Source organism: Schistocerca nitens, chromosome 11, assembly GCF_023898315.1.
Source record: "Schistocerca nitens isolate TAMUIC-IGC-003100 chromosome 11, iqSchNite1.1, whole genome shotgun sequence".
Lineage (NCBI taxonomy): Eukaryota > Metazoa > Arthropoda > Insecta > Orthoptera > Acrididae > Schistocerca > Schistocerca nitens.
The window spans coordinates 144,071,951-144,089,304 of record NC_064624.1 but is presented as its reverse complement, the minus strand read 5'-3'; the positions used below and the strand labels follow the sequence as shown (position 1 = coordinate 144,089,304).

Genomic DNA, 17,354 nt, shown 5'->3' with positions numbered 1-17,354 from the left:
ATCTTGTTCTCATGGTGACGGTTGGTTAGTTCACACAGCCTGTGTCTACGTATACATTTTCTGTAAACTAACAATCATTTAGAGCCAAGACGCTCGTGTGTGGGATTTTAATTACGTTCCGGTGCCGCCGAAAATATTCAGTCGCGAAGCGTAGTTGCTATACTCAAAATTTTGTGTTTCATGATGCGTTCCCACGATACACTTTTGGTCAGATTGTCTCTATGCACCCTGTATGACGACGCCGGATGGCAAACTTCGCTGAATCACAACAGCTTAAATTTTTCTTTTTTTACGAACGCTGGGTGACTGCCACCCATATTCTGCCACGTCACTGGAACGCTAGCACGCGACACATAAAATCACGAAACCAGTATCAGATCCGCGTAATTACACTGTACCGATTATGTGCATATTTAAACGTTAATCACAAATGTAGAGAGCAGTAATGTGTAAGATGAATTTCTTTTTCCGTTAGTCTTCCGCGTCCTGCAACCGACAGAGCTTTGTCGCTGCCTCAGCGACTGATTGTTGCCGCTACCACGCAGAACGATGTCAGTTTTAAAGTCTGCCGCGAATAATGGCGGTTTTCTGAAACAAACGAAAACGGGAGAAAAATGTATGTGCATAATCTGATCGAGAGTGAATCCCTAATTGGCACAGCGACTTAATTTTTAATATTTACGAGCAGCGGAGCCTGGCGTAGCCGTCCAGTTGCGAGATGCGTGTCCATTCCCAAACGTGAATCGCACCCCTAGTCGCTGGCAGTTGTAACATTGTAATGCATTCGAAGTGTGCTCTTTCGCACACCGCACCTACATGGATGGACTTGTGTCTCAGCTGCCTCCAGCTGATTGTATCCTACACTCCTAAGAAGTAGACCGTTCTGTGAGAAAATCTTCTGGAAAACACGTTTAGAAATCGCCAAAAAATACGTTCAGAACCTTTCTGTCCAAGCCAGGTAACGCTTGTGCTACTTATATTATGCTCACTTGAATGACACACGTGGTGCAGAATATGCGTAGCGGTAAGGGATGGAACTTATTTACACTGCACGGCTTTGAAGACGTATGATGGCTAGAAAAATTCCTGTCGAGTCGAGGCGAAACCTTAAACAAGTACACAGGATTAGCAGATATGTTGTCACCACCCATCGATTGTGAAGGTTTAATAAACAAGTTGACAGCGTCGTCTGTTTCGCATCGAGGCGGAATATAATCGCAGTGTGACAACCTGTCTTACTTCGTGGCAATGTGTCCAGCTGTTGTCCTTCTGTGTTTCTACAGACTGCATTCGTATCTGGTAACGGAAAAGGAAAAAGATCTATCATCGGCCTTAACACACTGCACATGTGAAGAGGAGTACCGTATGGAAACTAACAAGTTATTTACTGGAATGCTGATAAAAATAAAAAAAAATCTTGCGTCAGCGATATTATTCTGTCGTGTCTGGGCAGCGCCGAACGCGAGAACGAACGCCACCAAAGCTTTATTTTATTTTACGGCGCCTGTTTGCGTTGTACGGCGCTCGTTGGCGTACGTGAAACTTTGGACACACACAGCGTTTCATACTTTAGACCGTAGACACACACATGTAGACGGCAAGTTCATCTATCCTTGCCGTGTCGAGGTTCGAAACCAGGTGGGTACGACAGTTGCAGTATTAAGCACTCATTTCAACGACGGATCTCCGTGTCGTATTAGCGTCACACGTGTAGCAATTCCGTTAAGCTAATTTCCCCAAGACTCGCAGTGCTAATCCGGTATCTATCCTTGTTGCGTTTGGTCAGGTGGGACGACAGCAAACGTTTCACACACTGTCCTGACAAGTCTTTATTTTCACGAACGACAGAATTCCTGTTCATGTTGGACTGTGGCTCATTTAGCTGGCCGCTTCTACAGAAGAGCAAATATCGGCCTGCCGGGAAGCATACAGTTTTCTGGCCGTTTCCTCAGGAGTACGCGTGGTGTGTGTCATTATGGCTTAAGAACTAACATCTGTGATGTCCGAATGTACACAGAATAAGAGGCTATGGTCCCTGCATACTCCAGTACAGATACCGACACAGTATCGAGATATGAAGCGTGAAGAACCGAATACGTTACTGATGGAGGACGCCCGTATACCGAGTTAGAGATTAACATCCCGTCGTCTCAAAATCTTCGCCATTCGTAGCGTTTTACACCTGACGTCCGACACGCGTCCCTGCTGTCAACCCATGGAAGGATTCTGAAGCAGGTTTGGTGCGTAGCTTGTGGAGCCACTTGGGTTACAATTCTCCCTTTTGAAAGAAGAGTGTCCAACCATTACTCAGTGCTCCGTCACTGGGCAGACTGTAACGACTTTTGTTTCACGTGCGTTTGTGCCGTTCTGCAAGCACTTGCATAGTAAGCAGTGCTGGTAATTCACTGCCGTCCACCCAGCCCGGGAAACGCATAATATGCAGATGTAGAGACCTACTTTGGAAAGTGTACGCACATTCTGTACCCATCGCGGCAGGCCTCGTTACGTGGTACACAACAGTGACGTCACAACACGGACACACTCGCCCTGTTTATTACGGCCGACTCTGCAGCGCCACACGTGCAGCCCCTGCCTTCCACAGAGCTCGGCCTTACAGTCTTCTCACTAAGACGATGCGTTTAGTATTGCGAAAGATTTGTCCTGCTATTAAGTTTTAGCGTTTAAATGGTGTACTGTTTGTTCTGCTACTGCTTTAATATGTTATCTAAACATATGAACGGCGTACATCTAATCGATCGTTAGGAAAACGGGGATTACGTGTTCCAAACGCACAAATTTCCATCGCTTTATTTTCTGCATCGACATTCGAATCGCACAGGCTTTGTTGCCAAAGAGTTTTCGTTGTGGTTCGCTTCCTCCTCTGCGAAGTAGTGCTGTGATTTCTTACACATTCCATCCACGTATCAAATCAGCATGAAAGTTGCCCTAATGAGAATAGAGAAGAAATTTAACATTACTAGGTGCTCGTACGAAGTGTGATGTCCGCTCTCCGACGTGTCCGAAAAGTCCATACCAGGAAACCGCACTACAAAATGGCACGCATTGTGTATGTTGATAATCTTTAAAAACCGTGTCCCAATTACGGCAAGCACAGTTGCTAAGCTAAAACTAGTGCGTACTAATAAAATGTTTAATATGTCTCCAATACACTGACTTTACACAGGAAAGCGTCTCACGTTGAATTGCTAGAACAATAATTATAAAAGGTGGCAATGTTATTTACGCACTATCTTTTAAATAGACATGATGGTATCTGATACTCAACTACTAATGCAAAGAAACGTACTGGTGCTAAAATGCTTTAAATTCTTGCTATCATTTAATCTTTAAAATTTAATAATTCTCTTCCCGTTAATATTTAATTAATTATCTTACGTCGTTCAGATTTCGTAACGCTGACGGCCTTAAAATTTAAAGTTGTTCAGTCCCCGTTTTGTTTTCTTTCAATTGTTGCGAGCCAGCGATGGTGCAATATTGTTCGCTTTCAAGTCTACACATTTATAAAAATCAGGTCCAGGAAACACTTCAGACGGTATTCGCGTCATTGTGCTGATTAAGAGTTATCGTTTCCGAAAGATGCAGGTTCGATCAAAGCTGCGTGCACTTTTGCGCGTATAATGAAAATATTCCTAACACGTCGCGTAACAAAAAGTAACATGCGAACCACAACCGTGGTCAAACGAAGAAAATATATGATGACATAAATGTTCTTCGCTGTTATTCGGGACAGGTTTAGATTAAACACCGCAATTTTCAGTCTTTTCAAATCACAGTACGATACGCTTTAGAGATATTTGTTTTGAATAACTTGTATGTACCTCTTCTTGTACAATATGGTCATTGTCCGCAAGAATTATCTTTCTCTCTCTCTCTCTCTCTCCTTTTTATAGCCTTTATACATTCATATTACATACATCGATTAAGAAACTTTTCTTTTCCTACCGACCAGTACGAGCACAAAACCCGCCCAGACAAAAAGTCTTACATAGAATTAGTTCTCACTTAAGAATCATATATAGTTTCGTAGTGCAAACAATGCTAGTTTATTCCGTGCAATAGAAAGTCTTTGATCCACTGAGCACAAAAATTAAATAAATAAAATTATAATTACAATTTTAAAATCGTCAGTTATTGTTTATTTTATGAAAATAAGGTTTGACATTGCCGTAATATTATTTTTCATCGTTGTAGCACTATAACGTACTCTGAATATCTCTGTGAATGACGCATACTACTTTTCTTTCGTTCCGACCGACGCTTCGAAGTAAATATCGAAACTGCTTTGGAGTTTACCCACGTACAGTTCCAGATGCTACATGTAGCAGCTTTCAGTCTAATCAGGATTGGTGACAAATGAAGCTGTTTTGTCTTCTGGTCTTAAGAAACTGATAGCACCTCTTTGTTCCGACAGACTATGCTTGACCGTTCCTACACGTGGACCACAACGTCACACGCGTTTTCCTCAGGCTGTGCCGCAGGTGTATATTGAGACCAGAAAGGAAAAAAATGATGAGATCATTATATATGAGTTCCTCTCTTTCACTTCTGTGCCTGTTATTCAGTTCTCGCCGTATGCGATGCTTTATTTGGGAAGTAAGGAGCGTCTCTAGTTAGTTTCGGTAGCAAACTTTTGCCCACAGCTGAAACTCAGTTTCCAAACCACATCTGCCATGAAATGAAGTCGCCTTTACAAGTGAGGCGATGAAGCGATTTCCCAACTCTGGGTAAATCTTTTTTTTCTTACTTTCATTGCCTAGGGGAATTCACTGAAAGACCGTAGTGTTGTCTCCCTTAACCCATAGAAAAGACGACAAGAAATATTACGGTCTTCCGATTAAACTACAGTTGAGAAGAGCCTTCATTCATCATCGTAATCGGATTTCCTTCTCGATCACCGCTCTATAGCTCTTCAGTATGAGGTAAACGGACAATTAAAATGACGCGGTGTTTATAAATTGCCACGAAACCTGCTGTGGGCCGACAATTCCGTTACAACTGGGAACGGAGTCGCTCGCGACGCCATTCTTGCGTCAGACGCTGTCGGTGCTCTTGACGAGTTAAACTTGAGTAGCGGTTCGGGATTATTTTATAAAGTTCCATGGCTCTTCTTTTGGTGACCGTATCATTGTCATCGTGCTGCCAGGGAAGATGTCGATGTCTGCGACGCTGTTTACCCACGTCGGGGCGTCAATGATTCGACTAATTACTCTGGAGCACAGCCGCTGTCCAGGTTGAAACTACAGTTGCGAAATCTCATCTGTGCGGCCTCTCTGATGACAGAATACGTAAAGCCTTTGTATGAAATAAAAAAATCTGTTTACCTCGGTTTTTCGTCGTTAACAGTACTGTCAATATAGTTGGCAAAACACACGTGCGAATTATTATACATAGTTAAGCCGAACATATTTCTCCGTCCCCTGCGGCCTAGAGAGCTTTGCCACTGATGGCAGTTCGACTCTCTCGCGAGTGATGGCTGTTATCTGAAATTTTTTTAAATCTACCCACAGCAGGACGTCGCGTCGCCCGCCATTCACGAGATGCGTGTCCGTTCCAACTTGTGAATCACACGCCTAGTCGATGGCCAGTTGCACCATTTTAATGCATCCCGACAGTGCTGTTTCGCAGTCCGCACATTCATGGGCAGGCTTCTGTTACAGCTGCCTCCAGCTGATGGTATCCTAAATTTCTGAGGAGGAGGAGGTTATGTGAGAAAATCTTCCAGAAAACACGTACAGAAATCGTCAAAAAACACTGTCAAAACATTTTTATCCGGGTCAGTTAATGCATGAGATTCTGTTTTATTATGCTCACTCGGATCACACGCTTTGTGTGGTAATAGTTGTTACGTATTTACGCCTCAAGGTTATGAAGACTTGTAGCGGCTAGAAAGATTCGTCTTGAGTCACGGCCAAGTCTTAATCACATACACATTGTCAGCGTCTATTTTGTCAACAAAATGGCTCTGAGCACTATGGGACTCAACTGCTGAGGTCATTAGTCCCCTAGAACTTAGAACTAGTTAAACCTAACTAACCTAAGGACATCACAAACATCCATGCCCGAGGCAGGATTCGAACCTGCGACCGTAGCGGTCTTGCGGTTCCAGACTGCAGCGCCTTTAACCGCACGGCCACTTCGGCCGGCTTTTTTGTCAACAGACATCGATTGTGAAGATGTATAAAAAATTGTCGACAATTTCATGTGCTTTGTGCCGATGCGGAATTTAAACGCAGTGTGTATCGACAGATTCCATTCGTAACTGGAAACAGATTAAAATATATCTTTCGAGAACCTTTACACACTGCACCTGTGAGGACAAAGAACACGTTCAAGTCAAACAGTAATTCACTGACAAGGCGGTAGGAAATTAAAAGAAAAAAACTTGTCTCATCTATATTCTTCTGTCCTGTTGCTGGGCAGAGCCGGTCGCGAGAACCAACGCCACAGGAGCTTTCTTGACGGTGCCTGAATGCGTTACACGCTGCACGCCGGCCTGTGTAAAATTTTGGACACAAACCGTGTTCCGTACCTTCGGCCAATCTCGAAACTCTGCCGTGGTGTCCTTCATATTCTTGCCATATATTAAAACAATCTTGCAAATTTTTTTGATTGTCACGTAAAACAAAAGTTAGTATTTCGATTGTCTCTTATTAAACGTGCTATCACTCGTGTATCAATAGTCGACATCGCAAAGTTGTCCCGCGACTCAGTGCGATTTGTATGTCTACGTACTCTTTCTAAATGATTGCCCAGTGTGGGACAAGCACATCTACGGGAAATTCGTTATGATACAATTATTATCTAGTATTCGAATCTCTGATTTGTCGGTTATATACATATTTCGGGAGGTGTATGCGGCATTCAAATCGTTTTGTGACAGTAAAATAGTAGGACTGCTACTACATTCCACACCTGCGATGTCGATGCTGGATGTGTCCCTACAACCACAGCCGCCTCTCGCTTAGTGGCAAAGGCTCCGCCACACAACAGTGGATGCTGACAAAAACGTCCCTTAACCCTGTGTACAGCGGTGGGAATGTGAATTTACTCCAAGTCTCCTGCCCATATCTAAACGCCGAATCTTTTCAGGTGCAAAACGCTTCCACCAGTGCCCGCCTCGTATTTCTTTCGACAACGAGCGTAATTCCGGTGTATTAATAAAGCAGCCACGAACGCTTTAATGGGCCTGGATAAGACTTTTGAACAGTCTTTTACGTGTGATCTCCTCCTCACACTTCTCCATCCTATATTTTCACTGGCGTCCGTAAGGAATTCGTACTCTACATTACATATTGACGTCTTCCTATCACAATACGGAAACACCGCCAAGTTTGTTTCATCGTCGACAGTTGCTCAGCGGAGACCATAGGTGTGAAACGTATGAAGCTTGGAACGTACCGTAGGCGTTCGTTCCGGCTAGTGGAATCTATTAAGGTCTCACATGTAACCACCACAACAGAAAATTGGTTTCCGAAATTTTGGTCATCTAAATGTTGTGTCCCGCATAGTCGATGTCTCTGCCGCGCGTTTCATCTTGACTGCTCAGTACAAACATGGAAACTCGCGGCAGGTATCCGATTCTCTTAGCCCACCTTGGTGCAGGGCTAAAAGCGATATTCACCACATTTCAGTATTGTCAAAACAGTTAATAAGTAGAATAGTGTTTGCCTCTGGTCGGGAGAAGGAATAGGGGCTACTTGGTTCCATAGTGTCGTAGATATTTATCGAACAAAAAAAAAAAAAAAATAGAGGAATTAATTTCACGGTATTCATCACTCTCTGAATCCACACTTCCACATCATAGACACTATAAATTTATTTCGTCTTCATTCACGATGATAGTTCCAATGTCATACACCCAGTTAAGTGTTTTGTTTAATTATGAACGGTTTGGCAACTAACCAACGGTGCGTGCTTTCACTAATACCGATTCTGTGGGGTCTCAGACGTTGCTCCATAATAGCGTGACACACACACTTGTCACGACATTTATGCGGTTACCGCTCCAGTAGAGAACTTTTTGTAATCAGAAAACATATTACACGTCTAATTCCGTAGTGCCTCGTTATATGTGTCACATTTCCTTTAACATAGTTACTGTCTACTGAGCTTTAAAGTTACAAATCGCTACCAACGCATTCTGACATTTTGCCATTGTTTGACCAAAAGCGTAGGGCACAAAGAGAGTGTCAAACGAAGGAATCTGAGTATAGAAATACAGGTCGCAGTTAAACATTTAAGGCGCTACGGCAGCATGGAAACGGTGGTCAGTTAAAACGTTTTCTATACATACTACTGTTAATTAAGTGGTCGCTCATTTTTCACTCATTTTTCACTTTTTTTAAATATACTCAAACAAGAAACATGGGCATGTGATTGTCCTCATTTCTGAACAAGTACTGTCTCGTTCGTCAGCTAAATAAGATACACATGTTTGTGACGCTTGAAATTTATCTTGTTCTCGTCGTGACGACTGGTTAGTCCAAACATTCTGTTTACGTATACATTTTCTGGAAAATACCTATTATTTTTAACAAGGGCCTCAGTATGGCAGATTTCAATTACGTTCCCGTAGCGCTGAAAATATGGATTTACGACCCTTAGTTGCCATACACACATTCCTATGATTCATGCTGTCCTTCCGCCCTGCATTTTTGGTCGAACTGTTTCTGCACGCCCTGTATATCGGTGCTGGATGGCAAACCTCGCTCAAACAGCACTGTTTAAATAAGTCGCTTCATACGTTCGTTACACATACGTCACTGAATGACACCCAGCCAGGTTGTCCGCCTATATTCCGCCACGTCACTGGAAAGCCAGCACGCGATCCACAAATCACGAAACCGCACCAGATTCGCATAGTGACACTGTACTGGTTGTAAGCACAATCGGACATTAATCGCAAATGCAGATCATAGTAATGTAGAAGCCGAGTTTATCTTTCCGTTAATTTCCCGTCTCCCGCAGACCACAGAGCTCTGTCGCTGCATCAGCGGTCGATTGTTGCTGTTGGCGCCACGGGATGATGGCAGTTAGATTCAGACTTTCTCCGGAGTAACTGGGACTCTGTTAAAGGAATGAAACCAGAAAGAAGTAACGAATGAGGCAACTCGGAATCAAACAGTACGTTTCTGGTAGTGTAATGCGATGACAATTTTGAACGAGAACACCCCCTGACTCTGTGCACAGCCGTGTGGACGGGTTTGTAGTCTTTGACAAGTTTTGTCGCCGTGCCTAAACGCCTAAAGCTTTTTGGCGAAATGTGTTTGCAACAGTGTCCATCTCGCACTTCTTTCCACAACGAGCGTAATCCTGATCGCTCAAGAAACCACCTACGAACGCTTCAATGGCCGAGTACGTGACTTATGAACGTTCCTCTACTTCCAATCTCCTCTTCACCCTCCACCACATCTCGACTCCACTGGCGCCTGCCAGGAAGCCGTACTCTCCACTACTTGTTAATGTCTCCACCGCGTATTACGCAAAGACTGATAAGTCTGCTTCGTGAAGGACATCTGCATTGCAGAGACCACGCGTGTAATCATTACGAAGCCCGGGACATCGACGTTTGCTCACTCTAGCAAAGTCGATTACTGTTTAACATGTAACCACATGATTAAAACTGTTTCCGAAATTTTCCTCCCCTGAATTTTGTTTTCCGTGTAGTCGTCGTCTCTGTCGTATCGTCCATCCTGACCGCTCAGTACAAACATGGAAACTTGCTGCAGGTATCAGATACCTACATGGAGGACCTGAGGCAAATTTCACGACATTTCAGTAGAGTGAAAACCGTAAATGGAATGTAGTTCGCCTCTGCCAGGAGAACAAATCAGGGCAACTCGGTCTCGTGGGTTACTGTGTCGCAGGTATATATCGAGATACGGAGAGCAGCTGATATGGCACTTATGCAGTTTAGCAGGTACGGAAAAAACTTTTCATTTTTTTCCAAAATTTGATCGATTATAGTCAAATGTGATACGCTGATTACGAATACGATATTTATTTTCGCCCCAGTCAATTATTTCCATCAAAAAAATTGTTTTAAATTTTTTAAAATTATTTATTTTTTTTTATTTTTCAATATTTTGTCGATTACAGTATACGTTCATTTTAACGGAACGGTAGGTACGTATTTTTACTAATTAGCCACAATCAAACGCCAGTGCAAAATTAACAAACTTTTAATAAATTCCCCCCACCGTATATTTACACATCTGTAGCGTAGCCCACTTGAGGTTAGGTTGGGAGTTTTTTTTTTGGAATGCGGCCGCGGCAGCGGCCGTCTATGATTCGAAAATATTGAACTGGTGATCATTCACCATATAACATCCATTTTCATTTAATGAGTTGATGATGAGAATATGCTGCTCATAATTTTAAACGAAAATAAGTAGAAATAAAAACAAAACGGATTAGTTAACAGCTTCGGGATACGCTAAGCAAAGGTTTAAACTAAGAAAAGGTTTAAACTGAAACAAATACACTGGTAGTCTGTCGTGTCGAATTCGTTGCTTAAAAAGAAAAAAACCTTTAAAAAAATTTAAAACAATTTTTTTGATGTAAATAATTGACTGGGGTGAAAATAAATATCGTATTCGTAATCAGCGTATCACATCTGACTATAATCGATCAAATTTTGAAAAAAAAATTAAAAATTTTTTCCGTACCTGCTAAACTGCATAAGTGCCGCTGATATCACGCTATTCATCGGTCTCTGAGTCATCACTTCCACATCACATAAACTATAAAATTAGTTCGTCTCTATGATAGGAGCAATGCGACCAACGCCATTAAAAGTTGTGTTTCATTTTCAGTCCATAGGGAACTGACCAATGGTGCATTGTCTCTCTCGTTCCATTAATACCGACGCTGTAGGAGCTCATAATATGTTGCCCCATAATAATGTGCAAGACGCTTTTCTCACCACATATATACATTTACTACTTGCTTAAACGTTTCGCATCTTCTTTCACGTACTTGCCGTCTACTAAATTTTATAGTTGTATATCGCTACCAACGCATTCCGTCATTTTGTCGTTTCCAGCACTTTCTATGGAGTCGTGAGAGTTCGACTATTATTATGTCACTTGCTACGACATGCTTACTTAATTAAGTGGTGACTCATTTTTCATTTACTTTGACCTTTTTAAGACATCTTCAAGTATTAAATATGAACACGCGATTGTCTTCATTTCTAAGGAAATATTGTGTGGTACGTCGCCTAAGTATGATGAACGTGTATGTGATGTTTTAAAGTTTTCTTGTTCTCATCCTGAAGACTGGTTAGTCCAAACACTGTGTTCACCCGTACATTTTCTATAAATTACCTTTCATTTTGGGTAAAGAGGTCTCCATGTCAGATTTTAATTACACTCCTGTAGCGCCGAAATTACGCATTTGCGGCTCTTACTTGCGGTACTCAAATTCCTATGATTCGTACTGTCTTTCCGCCCTGCACTTTTGGTCAAATTGTTTTTCCGCACCCTGTATAACATTCCTGGATGGCAAACGTCGCTCAGCCAGCAACCGTTTAAATTATTCACTTTTTACAGACGCTACACGTATCTCACTGAATGACACCCAGCCAGATTGACCGCCTACATTCCGCCACGTCACTGGAAAGCCAGCACGCGATCCACAAAATCACCAAACCAGCACCAGATTCGCACGGTGACACCGTACTGATTGTAAGCACACTCAGACATTAATCGCAAACGCAGATCGTAGTATGCAGAAGCCGAGTTTATCTTTGCGTTAATTCTGCGTCTCCTGCAGACCACAGAGCCCTGTCGGTTCATCAGCGGTCGATTGTTGGTGTTGGCGCCACGGAATGATGGCAGTTAAGATTCAAAGTTTCTCCGGAGTAACTGGAATGTTGTTAAAGAAATCAAAACAGGAAGGTGTAACGAAAGCGGCAACTGGCAGTCAAACAGTACGTTTCTGTTAATTTAACGCGTTGACAATTTTGAACGATAATGTTCGTGATGCGATTGAGTTACCAGCAATTACAGAAACCCAGGTTTTATGCTGCGTCCACCACAGACAAACTCACTAAAGATATCGTCCCTGCCACGTTCCTACGAACTACGCGCAACTGAGCCTGTAATTCATGACGAAGTTGACTATTAATTTTACTAGTCTCGTATTTTTCTTAGGTAATGAATGAGGAAAATGCTCACACGTGATAGAAGTGTTACGTCTATCATGCAATCGTGGAGGAGACAATTGCTCCAGCCAGAGCAGAAATGCCCTTCCTGTAATTTATATCTTTCTTTATAAACTGAACATTTAGTAACAGGGTGAGCCGAATTACACACTGCATAGTGTGAATAAATGTTTCAATTTTTTGAGCCACCGTGATAAACAAGAACAAAATACTAAGACTTGGCCACAGATGTCCGCCATCATAGGGCTGCAGTGACACCTGAGTCGTTCCTGAAGTCTTAATGGCGGCCACAGCGGCTGAGGCGCCACGTCGCACCCCTGTCTCCGTAGAGCACGCGCGACGCGTCTCGCTGTATCCAATCATTTATTTATCTTTACCGAGCATTTCGATAGTTTCTCACCCTTGAACACCAGTGTATTTTCTCGGTATCACTATAATCAAAATAACGCTCTGTATAACACTTTTTTACGAGCGGCGTGATTATTAACAATTTTACATTCAATTTTGTGTCTGGTTATTCGTTTGTTGCCGACTTTCCTCATTCTACATTCAGTAAACGTCAATCATTTTTGCTTGTACATTTCAAAGTTGTCCCACTATTACCGGGTACATCTTTAGTAGTATTAGGCGCATAACATATCTTTATAATTCATATGCAAATTCCGATCTTCCACAAAAAAGACACATGTCAATCCGTGTAGCTGGTTAAGAGAAACATTGGAGTCTCTCCCTACTCAAGCCAGCGAACTAATGTCCAAAACTGGGAGCACAGCATAATACTGCGTCTGCCGCCAGTTGTCAGACGCATTCCAGTATCCTGTCCCACTCACTGACCAGTTACGCCGATTTTAATCTGTCACACGGTGCCATATCGCCGCCCACAGATTGCTGGATGCTCTTCCTATCTATCAGAACTTGTCCGGCCTTTGCCTCCCGCTACTGTTGATGTTCAGATTTTCCGTTTCAAGATCCGCCAGGTAGTCCGTCGCACTCGACACCTGATTCGCGACCGCTTTCTCTGAAGACTGCCGCCGGTTGTTACTTTAGCTCTTTCTCCATTCAGATGATGTATCTTCCAGCGCCGCACCTAACTGCTTATGTCTCTTGTTCTGCATGCCAGGAACTGTGCCCTGTCACTGAAGAACTAAAGAGAAATTAAGGCCACGTATTATATTAAGTAGTTGAAAAGTACGCTTCGCAGGGAATATACTTGCACCTGACTTTGAAATCAATTTTTTTCCTCTCACGAAAAAAGAAAAGATGTTCCTGTTAGTGTTGGAACGTGACGAAAAAAAAAACCTTATTTATTTCCATTTTTTTCATAGGACATAGAAAATATAAACTTATTTCATGTTTTAATATGCTACCACTTATTTGAAAGCGCTGACCAACGCCTCGCTCGAGAACGAAAACCATCTAGAATTTATTCTACACCGCCTGACTGCGTTATACGATATTCTCTGGGGCTGTGTGGAGGCGGATTTGGAATCGTTGCCGCCTGTTTTTCTGATGTGGCAGTCTCGTCCGCTCACAGTCATCACATTTTACTTTCTGTCATACAAACACGCTACAGCCTTCCCTCGTTGCCCAGAAGAGATTTCGATGTACAGATGTTCTGTTTTTATTTCTTGAAAGTGCGTGAATCGCACCCCAACCAGCGTTATCGAAAGACACGTTCTGATGGCGACCCGTGTTGCAGAATAAGTCAACTGCGAAAGGAGTTACAGAGGACGCAGAGTAGTCGATGGCCGACAGATGGCAGCATGCGACTTGCCGTGTTTAGCTTTGATATACCGAATAAGAAGTTGGAAAGGAATAAACAGCGTGGAAAAGAGTATGTTTACGGGCGGCATTGTGTCACTCAACGATCAAGGACCTTGCATATAATAATGGACACGGAAATTCTGATATCTTGTTGCAGAAAATTATAAATGTCGAACGAAGGAGAAATGTTAGGCGTAAAAATAAAATCTTTGTTTCTCTGTGTTTCCGCTTCGAAAAAGAAACTGTATGTTAATGATCGCTTTCATTGTGTCAAACAAAATATAAAACGTTATTTAACAGTGCTAGAGACGGCTACCGAATGTGCTTTTCATAAACCGAATCTGCCACTACCGCTGCTGGTCCGACATGTAAACGCTATCACATCGACTCCCGAAACATGGTCACGGATGCCGGATTTCGTACTGTATTTTGAAGCGAGAAAAAATACCGCAGCATTCCATCATTTTACGGTTTTAAGCACTTTAATTTTATCGAAAATTGAGACTGTGGTCAGTACCCTTGTCATGTCATGTCTGATAATGTGTAACGGTGCAGGATGTCAAAACCCCGCCCAACCGCCACTGCTTACGTTTGCATTTTTTCACACACGTCAGTGACTGACTACCAAAAGGGACGCAACCCGAACGCCAGCACGGGTTACACAAAATCGTAAAACCAGCGTCGCATTCGCATAATGACACGGTAATGACGTTGGGCATTTTTAATCGCGCGTGCAGATCGTAGAAAGACAGAGGCTGAGTTTATTTTTCCGTTAATTCTGCGTCTCCCGCGGCCCACACAGCATTGTCGCTGTCTCTGCGACTGATTGTTGCTGCTGGCGCTCCACAATGTCGGCAGTTTTAACTTTCGCGCGCATAATGGCGGTTTTATGGAGAAAATGAAAACGGAAAAGGGATAGTAAGTGCACAAGCGTCAGTCAAACTTTTCATTTATCGAAGTTGTAAGCGAGTAAACCTTTAAGCGATGAATAACGTCAATGGAACCCACATGACTGTATTTAATCTATATAAACCCACATTTATAGAGTTAGGCCCTTCAGACATAAACTCGCAAAAGTTATCGTTGTGTCCAATCGAAATTACGCATCGTATTCTTCAATGAAAAATACCACTGACTTCCAGTAATCACTTGTGGCGTCATGCTTGCATTACACTTCCACCTCCCTACAGCAAACTATTGTGTGCTATATTACACACTCTGTTCGCATTTGAAAGCATTTCAATTTTTCGCAATAGTAATGGACGAGCTATAAAGATTCAACGTCTTCTTCCTTCTTACTTATCTTGTTGGCATTCACATACATAATGTGAGTGCCGAGCACCGATTTGTTCACATGGAGAGCCAATGATTTATTGCTCTGAAATAGCGGCTAAAACTCGTATGCAGACGTGGACAGTAACAATCTATCGTAATCGTCACCAGGAAATGATACGAACTGATGTAATCGACAATAATTTCCGTAATCGTTCTCTTTCCAAAGCTAAATGTTTCGTACACTCATCATCGTAATTAGTTCAGAGGTTTTCGTTTCTTCAGCAGTACATAAACGAACAATTACAAAGAGGTGAATTTTTGAAATGTCGCGAAAGCAGTACTGCGCCGAAAATTTCGTTACAACTGCGAACGGAGTGGGTCGCAGCGGCATTCTGGATACAAATGCGTTCGGCGTGTTAGATTTGAATAAGAAATCAAGATTCGGACGAATCTCTCCATTGCCTCTCTCTGCACCAGCCGGCTGCAGCCGTGCTGTCAAAGAAGGCGTCGATGTCTGTACTGCAGTACTGCGCCGAAAATTTCGTTACAACTGCGAACGGAGTGGGTCGCAGCGGCATTCTGGATACAAATGCGTTCGGCGTGTTAGATTTGAATAAGAAATCAAGATTCGGACGAATCTCTCCATTGCCTCTCTCTGCACCAGCCGGCTGCAGCCGTGCTGTCAAAGAAGGCGTCGATGTCTGCGACGCTGCTTCCCACCCCCCCCCCCCCCCCCCCATGCTCGAATCGCAACCAAGTCGGGGAAATCCTCTGCAGCCCCTCAAGGAAAGGCTGTAGCCGCGGTGCCGGTACAAGTATCTGCTCTACGTTCCCGTCTCTTGCGGCCTGCCTTTCCACGGAACTGATATCCCTTGGTTTTACCTCAGTATAAATAACGCAACTAATTTTACCTAAAATACTACAGCGAATATTTACATTTATTGCTAACTGTTTTATCGCATTATCGCCCAAAGCATATTCAGGTTTCGTAATACCCTCTCTGTTTTCACACGTGTTTTTGGCCGTGGGCAAGCAAATTGCACAATTAGCAGAGCAGGAAACTCACCACCGTAAAACCAGAGACGAATTTGCTTACCTGGAAAGCTGCCTATGACATTATGTATTCTGGAACCGACACAGCTTGGTCTGTTATTGGCCACGCAAAGAAAATACATTTGGCACTCGAAAAGTTCCGTCGTTTTAGGAAGTTAAGGAATTTCAAGAGCATACTTTTTGTTTGTCTCTAGCTTTAGTTCACTCTAGAAACATCTGAGTGGTGTGTACGTAACCGTTTGCAACTCTGTCGCTTACATGTATTTATTCAGGCCTTACTTGTAAGGGCTGGCTGCTTGACATGTTTTCCCTGATGCATGATTTTCTGAAGAGGTTTAGTACGACACTTTTTTTTCTAGTGTATGTGTTAACCCTCTTTGAAAGCGTGCAAATGGCGGATGTGTGGCCGATCGTTTTTAAGTCACCGGGCTACAAGCGCAAACCTTATACTCCTTATGGTTTCAAAATTCTAACGTAGTCTGTTTCACATTCTTGGTATATATTAAAACAATTCCGCAATGTTTTTTTGAAAAACCACGAAAATAAAAGTTGTCATTATTTACACCCTCTTGTTAAACGTGCCATTCGTCGTGTTTCAACAGACGGCGTCGCAGAGCTGTACCACACATCGGTGCGATTTGTATTCCTAGATACTCTCTCGAAGTCATTCATTGCCCAATATGGGACAAACACGTCTGCGGGACATTTGCGATGATAGAATCGTTCTCTAGTATTCGAATCTTCGATTTCTCCGTAATATACTTACATTAGGAAGCGTATCTGGTACCCAGTCCGTTTCTGTGAACGTCAAATAGTAGACATCTTCAACTTTTGTAGTCCTGTCTTCCTCAGTTGCGTGTAATATTACGGTATATTGATAATTTTTACTTATGGACCGTCTGACAGTCGGCAACAGAAACCAAAACATTGCATTGAAACAAGCGTTCAGTTCATAGTGCTGCGGAATGTGGGAAAAAAAAACAGCAAATTCGCATTCGTAAGAAGAAGAACACCGAAAATGCAACAGGGGCGTAATATGTAAGAAATTGTCCACGCAACCTGCCACTGATGATGT

The 17,354-nt window shown here is 42.8% G+C and overlaps 1 protein-coding gene across 1 annotated transcript in view; it reads right to left on the bottom strand.

Annotated features, from left to right (window-relative positions):
* The window catches only part of LOC126212723 (collagen alpha-1(III) chain-like), a 199,866-nt gene that overhangs the window by 44,996 nt on the left and 137,516 nt on the right, over nucleotides 1–17,354 (bottom strand). The window lies entirely within an intron of this gene.